Source organism: Stenella coeruleoalba, assembly GCF_951394435.1.
Source record: "Stenella coeruleoalba genome assembly, chromosome: 17".
NCBI lineage: Eukaryota > Metazoa > Chordata > Mammalia > Artiodactyla > Delphinidae > Stenella > Stenella coeruleoalba.
Window position 1 is genome coordinate 28,457,673 of NC_137163.1, and position 13,600 is coordinate 28,471,272.

A 13,600-nucleotide genomic window follows, 5' to 3' on the forward strand; every position below is an offset into this window, starting at 1 on the left:
TCAAAGAGATTGAACCTGAGTCTTATTGTCAGGATCCAGCTGCCAATCTCCAGGAAATACAAAGGACAGAGGAGCATGTTGAACTGTACTATGAGTATGAGTCAGCAAAATCGGGACTGTACTATGAGTATGAGTCAGCAAAATCGGGACTGTACTATGAGTATGAGTCAGCAAAATCGGGACTGTTGCCTCTGGACAGGTCAAATGCTCCGGGTTCTTCACACATATATTGTAAGAAGAAGAAAGAAATGGTTGAGGAAGGTATAGATTAAAAGAGGCATAAAAGAGGGGTAGGGGAGAGAAAGATTGGGAGTTTGGGATTAGCACAGGCAAACTATTATGTATAGAATGGATAAACAACAAGGTCCTACTATATAGCACAGGGAACTATATTCAATATCCTGTGACAAACCACAATGCAAAAGATGATGAAAAAGAATATATGTGTGTGTGTGTGTGTGTGTGTGTGTATGTGTGTGTATGTAACTGAGTCACTTCGCTGTGCCGGAGAATAACACAACATTGTAAATCAACTATATGTCAATAAAATTTAAATAAAGAGGCATAAAAAAAAAAATAGAGGACAGGCATTGAGTTTAGTTCATATTTTTTCAAACAGCAAATTATTAGGGCACTAGGAGTGGTTGCATAAACCAGTAGCTGATCAAACAGAAGGAAATGGGTTATGATAGTCATTTTCATTCCAAAAATATGGAATTCTTTTGAAAGGATATCTTAGAAAACAATATTTTGCTAAAATATTAGATAATATTTTAGGAGGCAGCATAAACTTCCAAGAATACTTGGAAGTTTTTTATTTTATCCCTCCCCTCCTTTCTCCACTGCTAATCATAAGATTGTTTTCTACATCTGTCACTCTATTTCTGTTTTGTAAATAAAACAGAATTTGTACCATTTTTTAGATTCCACATATTAAAATATGTATTTTTAAAGCTCTATTCCTGATTCCCCCACACTGTTCCCTGAACTCAAGTATGACTTCATTCTGCTTAAGACATGGTTGGTGCTGTACTTCTTCTTAATGCATTCTATCTGGTACTGCGGCTATTTCAGCGCTTGTCTTTGCCTTCTACTTAATTAGAAGTGCCTTGAGAGAAGCTTCTCACAGAACCTTCTTCAATTAGAGCATGTTAGTTTTATTTGTTGAGTTAGGCTGTATCATTTAGGCATAAATTCTACTGAAAATAAGGTAAACCATACCACAATGGCTTAAACCATGGGTTTATTTTTCTCCTGTAGCAAGAAATCCAGACCCACGCTCCTATGGTCAACTAATCTATGACAAAGGGGGCAAAGATATACAATGGAGAAAAGACAATCTCTTCAATAAGCGGTGCTGGGAAAACTGGACAGCTACATGTAAAAGAATAAAATTAGAACACTCCCTAACACCATACACAAAAATAAACTCAAAATGGATTAGAGACCTAAATGTAAGACTGGACACTATAAAACTCGTAGAGGAAAACATAGGAAGAACACTCTTTGACATAAATCACGGCAAGATCTCTTTTGATCCACCTCGTAGAGTAATGGAAATAAAAACAAAAATAAACAAATGGGACCTAATGAAACTTAAAAACTTTTGCAAAGCAAAGGAAACTACAAACAACAAAAAGACAACCCTCAGAATGGGAGAAAATATTTGTAAACGAATCAACCAACAAAGGATTAATCTCCAAAATATATAAACAGCTCATGCAGCTTAATATTAAAAAAACAAACAACCCAATCCAAAAGTGGTCAGAAGACAACAAAGGATTAATCTCCAAAATATATCAACAGCTCATGCAGCTTAATATTAAAAAAACAAACAACCCAATCCAAAAGTGGTCAGAAGATCTAAATAAACATTTCTCCAAAGAAGACATACAGATGGCCAAGAAGCACATGAAAAGCTGCTCAACATCACTAATTATTAGAGAAATGCAAATCAAATCTACAATGAGGTATCACCTCACACCCATTAGAATGGGCATCATCAGAAAATCTACAAACAACAAATGCTGGAGAGGGTGTGGAGAAAAGGGAACTCTCTTGCACTGTTGGTGGGAATGTAAATTGATACAGCCACTATGGAGAACAGTATAGAGGTTCCTTAAAAAACTGAAACTAGAATTACCATATTACCCAGCAATCCCACGACTGGGCATATACCCAGAGAAAACGATAATTCAAAAAGACACATGCACCCCAATGTTCATTGCAGCACTATTTACAATAGTCAAGTCATGGAAGCAACCTAAATGCCCATCAACAGAAGAATGGATAAAGAAGATGTGGTACATATGTACAATGGAATATTATTCAACCATAAAAAGGAACGGGGCTTCCCTGGTGGTGCAGTGGTTGAGAGTCCACCTGCCGATGCAGTGGACACGGGTTCATGCCCCGATCCGGGAAGATCCCACATGCCGCGGAGCGGATAGGCCCGTGAGCCATGGCCGCTGCGCCTGCACGTCTGGAGCCTGTGCTCCGCAACGGGAGAGGCAACAACAGTTAGAGGCCCGTGTAACGCAAAAAAAAAAAAAAAAAAAAAGGAACGAAATTGGGTCATTTGTAGAGACGTGGATGGATCTAGATACTGTCATACATAATGAAGTAAGTCAGAAAGAGAAAAACAAATATCATATATTAACGCACATATGTGGAACCTAGAAAAATGGTACAGATGAAACAGTTCGCAGGGCAGAAATAAAGACACAGATGTAGAGAACAAACTTATGGACACCAAGGAAGGAAAGTGGCGGGGGTGGTGCTGGTGGTGAGATGAATTGGGAGATTGGGATTGACATATATACACTAATATGTATAAAATGGATAACTAATTAGACCCTGCTGTACAAAAAATAAAATAAAATTCAAAAAAAAAAAAAAAGAAAAGAAATCCAGATACAGGCAGACCAAGGTTGGCACAGTTTCTCAAGGAAGCAATACATTCTTTCCATCTCTCTGATTCTGTTGTCGTTACTATTTAGCATGTCACCTCATGGTCATAAGATGGCTGGTATACCTCTAGGCATTGCATTTTTTTGCAGGCAAGAAGGGGACATGTTCAAAATGTCCAAAGGAACATTCCAACCCAATCATTCCTTTTAAAAATCTTTCCTGGAATCTTAGCCAGCAACTGCTTATTGGTTAGAATTGGACACATGGTTACCCCTGGACCAATACTGAAAAGATGATTAGGGAAAAAAGAATTATGCATAGGGGTTGAGCCAGCCAGAAACATTGTACCATAAGGTTTTATTCTAATTAGACTTGAAATGAGTATTACAGATTATTTGGCACCCCCTACCGAGATCTGACAGCCAAGATAATCTTGGGCCAGAAATGTCTGAGATCCATAGCCAGGTAATGGCAGAACAGAGACTAGATTAAGATCCAGCTATTACCATTCCTAAGCCATCAAGTGTTACATACATCTGCACGTGGACATTTAGAAGGTCCTACTTTAGAAGCTATGCATCATTTCCAAAGACAGAATTTAGAATGTTGGAACTTCGCTTTAGCCATCTCCCAAAGAACCTTCCCCTTCCTATAAATCATCAGAGCAACAAATAGGAAAATAGAACTTTCAGTCCCACTTTGGTTTAAAAGATGGCAAAATTAACTGTTCAAAATTTCCGTGGGATATGTCCTCCATAAGTTGTTCTCTTGCTTTGGGTAACTGGGAAGTTGTTTTTAAAAATCTCTAATGCAGAACTAATTCATTATACAGTGAAAATCCAAAAGCGTTTACATGCAATCCCAATCTTTGTTACTTTCCCTTAGTATACACTACCATTGATTATTTTTGCTAGGAAACTTTTTTATAAATTATTGTTGCTATCAAATGACTTTGACCCTTGGCTCCCCAAAATAAGGTTTTGCTAAATGTATACCACCTAAATAATTATCATTCCATAATTTTTGTTTCCCCAAATGACTAATTTTTGGCTCCCTAGGTATGATATTCACACTTCAGGAAAAAAACAGTATACCTCCATTTCAACCAACTAATGCTCTGAAAGAGTGTTGATTATTACTTCTCCACATCTATGATTTTTATCATTATGAATAAATGCTAAGTGGTAGTTATTATTAAGTTCCGGTTGCTATAAGTTCAACAAGACAGTGGATACACATCTTTGAATGTTAAAATAGAAATCAGTTGTATTCTTATGTTCAAACACGTTTGGGCCTGAATTTTTAGGACTCGTTTTTTCATAACTATATTATTACCCTTATACATATATGCATAGCACATACATAATTTAACCATTCAGCCATCTGCTGTCATGTTTCCTTTTTTCTTAACCACTTTAAGGATTATTCAGCAATAATCTTGCTACCACCACAAACTGTGTTAGGGAGAATAATTCTATGAAAATTCAACCTCATAAGCTAGCATTTTAAATAGGGAAGTACAGTAAAGAAATGTATACAAAATGTTTTACATACATTTTGTAATAGCCCTCCGTAGTTTTTCTAAATCAATTTTAATCTGTCTGGGATGTGTAGTTTATCGGTTATATTTCAATTTCTATGGCAACAGATGCAGTCATTGCATACACATTCTGCAGCTGGGTAGACAGACAGTCTCCTCTGAGACTTTAACTTGCAAATAAAGCAGTGTGTGAGTAAGAGGCAAGCGTTCCTCTCCTCCAGGAGACTGAGTACATTATACTTGCAGGATACCAGGCTGAGGCCATAGCCAAAGAAAGTCTTCCAAATGCAACCCTTTCTCCAGGTTTTCATGGAACGATTGAGACATCTTTGCACAAGGCATAAAGATACTTCCACTGCTGCTTTTCGAATTTGGGACTTAGGCTAAATAAAACACAATGGAAAAATGTTCACTAAGTACCTGGTTCTCATCCATTTCTTAAGACTTCCTGTGTTTCTGAAGTGGAAATTTATAAAAACACAGTTCAGATGTTCTGAAAATAAAACTTAGATGATGATGAAAATAAAGTAATAGAAGTCACTGCACACACACACAAAAAAGTAGGAACCAAAGAAATCTCTGTAACAAAAATTCCTTAAAAGTCTTTCATGATGCCCTGAAACTGAGATTGTGCATTCATTTGAGCTACTTCTTCTGAGCAAGTGAATGTTTTATACATAGTTGACTCAGTTAAAGGACAGTTTAACTGAGTTTCATTTTTTTTGTTACAGAGAATTTCAAATATAAACAAAAATGGAAAATACTGTACAATGAACTTTTATGTACTCATCTCCCAGATTCAGTTATTATCAATACTTTTACATGTGTTTTATCTATAAACCCACACAAACTTCTTTTGACAAATTATATTAAAGTAAATCATGTCCTTTCAGTCATATACCTACTACATCTCTAATTGGTAAGGATTCTCTAAATGTAACAATTGTGCTGTTATCTATGACACTTAAAATGAGCAATTATTTAATATCAGAAATATTCTATTTTAAATTAATAATGTGAAAAGAGATTGATGTTAACAAATGAATTACTTTCATAAAAAATGTAAATTATTTATTTTTCCCATGGAGAACAAAATACGTTTTAAAAATCACTTTTTATTTTGTCCCTAAATTTTGTTTTTCTTTTCTAGAGGAGGTATGATCATGAAGTTATTTCCTATCCTACAATAGTGTAGGGACTACCCATTGAAGAATTTAATTTTAATTAACTGAAATAATGTTTAGGTATCTCTGTCTTCAATTTCCCTTCAGTTGGCCCAGAGGTAAATACCAAGAGGTTATCATCTGCCATATACCCATCATTGCTTAACACTAATGTTTATTAAATGTTTCAGTAAATGTTATTGATTAAGCTATTTCTCCATGAAAACCTTTCTCTTAGAATGACCCATGTTCCATTTGTTGAGTGTCTGTCTCTTTGCCTTTCCACTTAACTCCTATGAGAGTCTTTCTGATACATTTCCTTGTCTCTTTATTCTTGATTTGTCCACCTATTTATGTCTGTGAGTATCTTTATCTTTTTTTTTCTTTTTCTCATTTTTCTTTTTCTCCATTTCCACCTTCTGTTGCCTCTAATCTCTGCCTCTCCTTCCTGGTTGTTATATTTACTGAGCATATGGCAATATTCCGTGTTCTTAATTTTAAAAATAGATAAAAGAAACATTTGGGGCTTCTCTAAAGGAAAATAAAATGGCTTTTCACTTGATTTGTTTTCTTCCTTCAAAGTAGTAACTATCTTAGCCTCTTTGTTTAGAATACATATTTAGGCATTCTAAGAGGTATTGGATGTTTACTGAAGATGATTTCCAAAGAATTTTTTTTCAAAGAATAATTCAGTTTATTTAAACAAAAACAAAAACAGTTCACCCATTACTCCCACTTCCCCACTGCTCCCATCCCGCCCCTACCGCCCCCCAGCCTCTGGCAACCACCAGTCCATTCTCTCTATGAGCTTGGATTCATTGATTGCTATACCTTTCTTTCTTTCTTTCTTTCTTCCTTTCTTTCTTTCTTTCTTTCTTTCTCTTTCTTCTTTCTTTCTTTCTTTCTCTTTCTTTCCTTCCTCCTTCCTTCCTTCTTTTGTTTTTTCCTTTCCTTCTTTCCTCTCTTCCCTCCTTCCTTCCCTCCTCCCCTCCTTCCTATCCATTCATCCATCAATAAGCACTTAGGTTGTTTCCATATCTTGGGTATTACAAATAATGCTGTAATGAACATGGGTACTCATATATCTTTCTTTTGGGGTTAGTTTTTGTTTTCTTTGGATAAATACCCCAAAGTGGAATTCCAGGATCATATCATAGTCCTATTTTTAATTTTTAAAGGAACCTCCATACTTTTTTCCATAGTGACTGCACCAATTTACATTCCCACCAACAATGCACAGTGTTCCCTTTTCTCCACATCCTATCTAATACTTGTTATTTCTTGCATTTTTGATAATAGCCATTCTAACAGGTATGAGGTGATATCTCACTGTAGTTTTGATTTGCATTTACCTGATGATTAGTGATGTTGAGCACCTTTTCATGTACCTATTAGCCATCTCTATGTCTTCTTTGGAAAAATGTCTATTCAGATTTTCTGCCTAATTTTTAAATTGAATTGTTTGGTTTTTGCTATTGAGTTGCATGAGTTTTTTATATATTTTGGATATTAACCCCTCGACAGATATATGATTTGCACACATTTTCTCCCATTCGGTAGGTTGTCTTTTCATTCTGTTGATGTGCAGAAGCTTTTTAGTTGATGTAGTCCCACTTGTTTATTTTTGCTTTTGTTGCTTTTGTTTGGTGTCAGATTTAAAAAATCATGGCCAAAACCTATGTCAAGAAGATTACCACCTATGTTTTCTTCTAGGAGTGTTATGGTTTCAGGTCTTACGTTCAAGGCCAATGTTTCCTTATTGATTTTATTTCTGAATTACCTATCCATTGATGTAAGTGGGGTATTAAAAGTCCCCTACTATTATTGTATTGCTGTCTATTTCTCCTTTTAGGTCTGTTAATATTTGCTTTGTATATTTAGGTGCTCCTATGTTGGGTGCATAACTACTTACAAATGTTATATCTCGCAGGTTTGACCCCTTTATCGTTATGTAATACCTTTCTTTGTCTCTTATTACAGTCTTTGTTTTAAAATCTATTTTGTCTGATATAATTATAGTTATTCCAGCTTTCTTTTGGTGTTCATTTGCATGGAATATCCTTTTCCATACCTTCACTTTTAGTCTGTGTGTGTCGTTATATCTAAAGAGCCTCTTTTAGGCAGCATATAGATGGATCTAATTTTTTTTTTAATCCATTTAGGCACTTTATGTCTTTTGACTGGAAAATTTAGTCCATTTACATTTAAAGTAACTATTTATGTGCTTATTGCCATTTTGTTCATTGTTTTCTGGCTGTTTTTGTAGTTTCTCTCTGTTCCTTGTTTCTTCTTTTGCTCTCTTCCTTTGTGGTTTGATGACTGTCTTCAGTGGTAACTATAGATTTTTCCTTTGTGGTTACCATGAGGCTTACAAATAACAGCTTATATCTATAACAGTCTATTTTAAGTTGATAACATCTTAAGTTTGATCACATTGTAAAGCTCAACATTATTACTCTACCCCCATCATGGTTTATGATTTTGGTGTCACATTTTACATCTTTTTAGCTTGAGCATCCCTTAACTAATTATTATAATCATAGTTATTTTCACTGCTCTTGCCGTTTAACCTTCATACTAGCTGTATAAGTGATTAATCCATTGCCTTTACTATATATTTACTTTCCAATGCAATTTAACCTGTCATATGTGTGCTTGTTACTAATTAGCACCTTTTCTATTCAGCTTAAAGAAGATCCTTTAACATTTCTTGTAAGGTCAATTTCCAAAGAATTGTAAGCATTTTTGTAACTAGGAATTTCACTCCTTCTTGTGGCTTCTATGCTAATAGTATAAAGGGAATTGTGTAATGCTCTGATTTTTAGAAAGGGTCACTCAGTTTAGAGAGTTTCAAAACATCACTCAGCAAATGAGTGCAGACCCCTCATAGTGCTCAGTGTTTTACTTAGTAAATTTATAGTTATTCCAATTGGATTCTGTACTAAGTACAGATTTTTGTGGGCTTTGTTAAAGTCTTAAACCTGGAGGACATCTTAGAGACAATATACCCTAAAAGTCCTTCATTTTACCAGTTGGAAAACAGAGACCAGGGGAGGCTAGGTGACTTCCAAGTATCTCCTCATAAGTACGAAATAGAGGTAGAACTAGAACCTCAGTTTAATGACTATCAGCGTACTTCCCCTACAATTTTTGGAAATAGGAGATGATTATATGTTACATGGTGTGAGAGGACATAATACTTGCTTACATCAGTATAACATGCACTGTGAGTTGTTTTTTGAGGGTGCCTAACCCTCCCACTCTTTGATCCAGTGGGTCTAGAACGTTGAAACACATTAGAAGGACAGCTGGCCAGATAGATAAAGAGGTATGGAAAGTTTAATCTGCTTTCATTAGCATCATGCTAAGATGCAGCTAATGGTAAATTTACTAAAAATAAGTCAGGATACCCTTGCCTGGGAATTTCAAAATGGGAAACTACCCCCAGTGAAGAAAAAATATATACATTGGAATGAATTTATAAAACAGTATTAGTTTTCATCTGTGAAAGAGAAAGGATATCGATTATTTTCTCTACCTTAAATGATCCAATGTATTTGTTGGCTTAATAATATAGTTCCTGTCATTTTTGTTCCATTTCATTACTAAGTTCCCAAAAAGCATGTTACTTGCTTTAATTATATGATAAGCATAAATGGGTACACATGCCACATTCTTGCTGTGAATAAAGTGCCTTGATAATAATGATAATGGGGAAGATAATAACACACATGCCCTAAATACTCATTTAAGTGATTTAAACCCAATGCCTTTTGCTCTCCAAAAGCAACTTTAGGAAATTCAACCCCCAGTGGATAAGCTATATTTTAAGATGTTATTAACTTTACTTAATATTAGATATTTGTCTCATGTATTTTAAAAATTATTAGGTTTATTTCTATTATGTTTTTAAAAAACTCCCTTTTATGACACACAATTTTATTAAAAGGATACATTATCAACAATTCACTGTTTTTCAGTAGGTTTAGAACTACTGCTAAAAAAACCACTCTTCTTCATTCTGTGTTTCCAATGAGAAAATAAATAACTATTAGAAATGTCACTTCGGTGAGGTTATTAACAACCTTAAATTATAGGGAGGTTCCCCTGAAGGGGAAAAAAGGATGATAAAACACATCTACTTGAAATGGCTTCATAGTTTAAGCAAACAGCATAGCCCCCAAAAAAAGTTCCACCCAGCAGGAAATGGTAAGAACAGCCATAAAATATTCCAGAGAAATAGACTACTTCAACAAAAAATTAGGGGAAAAAAGTCAGCCCACGACATCAATTGAATTTTGACTGAGACTGTCAAAGACTTGGGCTGGAAAAACACAACACTAGAGAATCTAAAATTTTTAAACAGCACTGGAAAGTGCAGCCCCTAGGAAAAATAATGGAGGCTAATGCATAAAAATAAGGTATAGATACTGATCATATGTTGTAATTCAGTCTCTTTTTTTCACATTAAGCTTTAAGAATAAAATCGAACATTGTCACAGCATAGCTAATTAATCTATTATAATATTATTAAAATGCACTCACTAAAAACACACAATTCCATATCGCTATACTTCACATCTAATTCATGCTGTGAACTATTAAAATTATTTCTATAAAAGTTTCTGCTGATATCCCAAAAAAAGTTCTTAACTTGCAGTAGCTTTCCCCTAACTTTAGTATCAAATAACAACCAAGAAACATAAATAGAATCTAGTCATAGGAGTTGACATAATGGGAAAAACTGGGGCCTTCAAAGTTAGTTTAAATGTTTACACTAGTTGCTAGTCAATGACCTTGGATAGGTTGCTTAACTTCTCTAAGCCTCCATTTTCTTTATATATACAGTGGAACTAATGATATTTATCTTATTGGGTCTCCTTTACCACTTAAGCAAGATTGCATATATCTTGGCTTAGAGCATGGTAGATGCTCAATTAATGCTTATTTCTTACATTTTTATGATTAGGATAGAGCTTGAATTAAAACCTGGATTTCTTTAAATGCAGGCCAGTGCTCTTTTCCTGTAGATTACACAAACTGTTGCAGTCAGCTGGAGGGCCACCCTGAGAAGAAGGCTGGAGAGTAAATATTTGTCTAAAGAAAACAGAAACCACCAAATGTAAAATAGATAGCTAGTGGGAAGCAGCCTCATAGCACAGGGAGATCAGCTCGGTGCTTTGTGACCACCTAGAGGGGTGGGATAGGGAGAGTGGGAGGGAGACACAAGGGGGAGGAGTTATGGGGATAGATGTATATGTGTAGCTGATTCACTTTGTTATAAAGCAGAAACTAACATACCATTGTAAAGCAATTATACTCCAATAAAGATGTTAAAAAAAGAAAAGAAAACAGAAACCTTCATCAAGCTTAAAGTGTTCAGATAGACAGTATAGTAAGCAAGAAGACTGTATGAATCAAGTATGGAAGTGATGCTTCAGGTTTCTGTATCTCCAATATCTAGTGCATCATAGGAACCTTTGTGGAAACACAAGTACCCTAACACATTGTGTTGTGTTCTGCCTTTATTTTGAAGGTGTTTTCTTGTAAATCTCAAATTTTCTCAACGAAGCCTGGTATTTTTGTTTTCTGATTCTTAATAATTTGATTCTTATAATGTATGCATAGAGATATTTTATTTTACAAGTTGTACAGGTAATAGTTAAGGGATTGGTGAGCATTTGTATAGAACATTGCCACCTTTGGTTAGATTTTAATGAAAAAGCATATGTTTTAAGCGAGCTGTCTGGAAATACATCTTTACAAAACTCAGAAAAGGCTATGCAAGAGCTATCTCAAATATATTTACTTTTATTTAACAACTCCATTAGTGGTTGTGTAAGCAGATAGAGTAGGGGTCCCGGGAGAAAGAGAACCAGGCATGGCTTTCTTGACAAAATGGAAGCCATTTTTGGCCTAAGCCATTTTGTGATCTAAAACTGGCCACATGCTTGCCTTTGAACAGGTCTCAGTAATTAATGATCTTGAACAAAGAATGAAGACTGTTATCAGGCAAGAGAAGTAACAATAGCAAAGATAATATATCAGTTGTGAAGACTCCCATTTCTGTTTCAATGGAAAGATTAACCTGAAGGACTTAACCACCAGAACAGTGGAACCTAAGGTATGATGATGTTGACCTTTTCTGACCCTCATGACTTCAATCAACTAAAGCTTGGACTCAGTCTACCACCCAAGCCCCTTCATGAATATGCATATACGCTTACCTTAAAATTTCCCCAATTTTGCTATTCAGGGAGACACTGCTTTGGAAAAGCCCCCTGTATTCTCCTTACTTGCTGCAAATAATAACTCCTTCCTTCTCCCAATCTTTGGCTTGGTGGTGTTCTTTTGGCTGGACACTCACCAAGGGGTGAACCCAGTTTTAGGTAGCAGTATGATCTGATCAACTCAAAAGGATTTTCCCTCTTATTTCTACTTAGTTCCTGGAGAATGCTCTGAAAAATGCCACTATTTTGGCATCAACTAGGTAAGTTTAAATTCTCAGTCTTTGTCCTATGATATGGAAGGGCATAGTCGCTGAAGATGATGACTTCTGCTTAGGAGGCCATGTTTAGTAAAGCAGAAATAGCTTTAGCAGCAAACTAAAGTTTCACCATACTTACTAGATGTCATTACTCATTGATTCCCATGAGATATGTATTATAGTTTTCTTTCTAGACACCTTTTTAAGAACTTAGCTCTACTTTTATTATCTCCTTTTAACAGATCAAGGAAATTTAACTTAGTGAAGTTATATACATAAAAATTCACAGCTTGATTGGGACAAAGGTGAAATGGAAACCCCAACTAATAACTCCAGAACCATGCTCATAAGAGCAACACCATATTCCTGAAATAGTTAATAAATATTTTTTCCCCTAATGGCAACACATCTTCCAGGGTAGAAAACAAGAATTGCCAGGCCAAATCAGGAGGAGGCTGACTCTGTTTTCCATTCTTTCACCTACCCACCCTTAGAAATTCCATGTGTTCCAATGACCTTAATTTGCCCATGTATTCAACATGCACTTCCTACCTCAACCTCTGTCTTGAATTCAAATTCCAAACCCACATTGCTGACCTTTGGCTGGGTGTTTCCTTTTGGATGTTCTACCATTACAGAGACTCAACTTGACCAAACTGAATGCGTCTTTTCCTGAAATAACTTTCCCTTCCAAACTGTCCCCAAATCACTCTTGTTTTTGATTTTTCCTTCTTCCTCTTTCCTTACATCCTATCAGTCACATAATCTTGTTAATTGGTTAATTGATCCAGTCTTTACATAGGTCCTGGGTATACATTGTGCCCCCAAGCACAGGCCTGGGAGCTAAGAATATCAAGATAAGTCTCTTCCCTCTAGGCTCACAGTGAATGGATTTCAGAGTCTTATTTAATGTCTTTCACATTCAATACTTTCTTTCCATCTCCACTACCAGTATTTTAAATCCAATTCATAATCTTGTCAGGATCAGACTTTTGCAAGCGTTTCCTAACTGGTGGTCTGTGGCTTCTATTCTCTCTGCTCATCCCTAGTCTGAGCCCCCATTCCTTGTGCTCCATCTAACCATTCTATTCACTACCAACAGCAGACTCTTCCTGAACCCTGCTTTGCAGTGTTGCTTCTTTGCCCATATGCCTTTAATGCCTGCTATTGCTTGCAGAATTATGTTCAAACACATTAAGCTAATTTTCAAGGATCTCTACAACCTGCTCCTCTTTTTTTTTTCAACCTGCTCCTCTTGTTCAGCTTTAGTTCCTACCAAAGGAGTGTTTTGGAAAGTTTGGTACTCAGATTCCCTCAATCAGAACCACATAGGCATTTTTTCAGGAATACAGATTTCTTGTTACCAGTGAATCAGTTTCTCACGCTCATTTGAGAAACTGAAAAGCAGTCACTGACATCCAGGATCTGGTCTGGCCCTCACAGCTGGGCACTTTGTTTTCTTGTTGAACATGAGCCATGTCACAGAACACCAACATCAGA

General features: G+C 35.8%; 1 long non-coding RNA gene across 3 annotated transcripts in view; it reads left to right on the plus strand.

The window, feature by feature from the left end:
• The window catches only part of LOC307176263, a 177,695-nt gene extending 166,018 nt beyond the window's left edge, over nucleotides 1-11,677 (plus strand). For all 3 annotated transcript variants that reach the window (XR_013824680.1, XR_013824681.1, XR_013824682.1), the window contains one exon: nucleotides 11,579-11,677. This is a non-coding gene — a long non-coding RNA (uncharacterized lncRNA). The remainder of the gene's footprint in view (nucleotides 1-11,578) is intronic.
• Nucleotides 11,678-13,600: the final 1,923 nt, after the last annotated feature.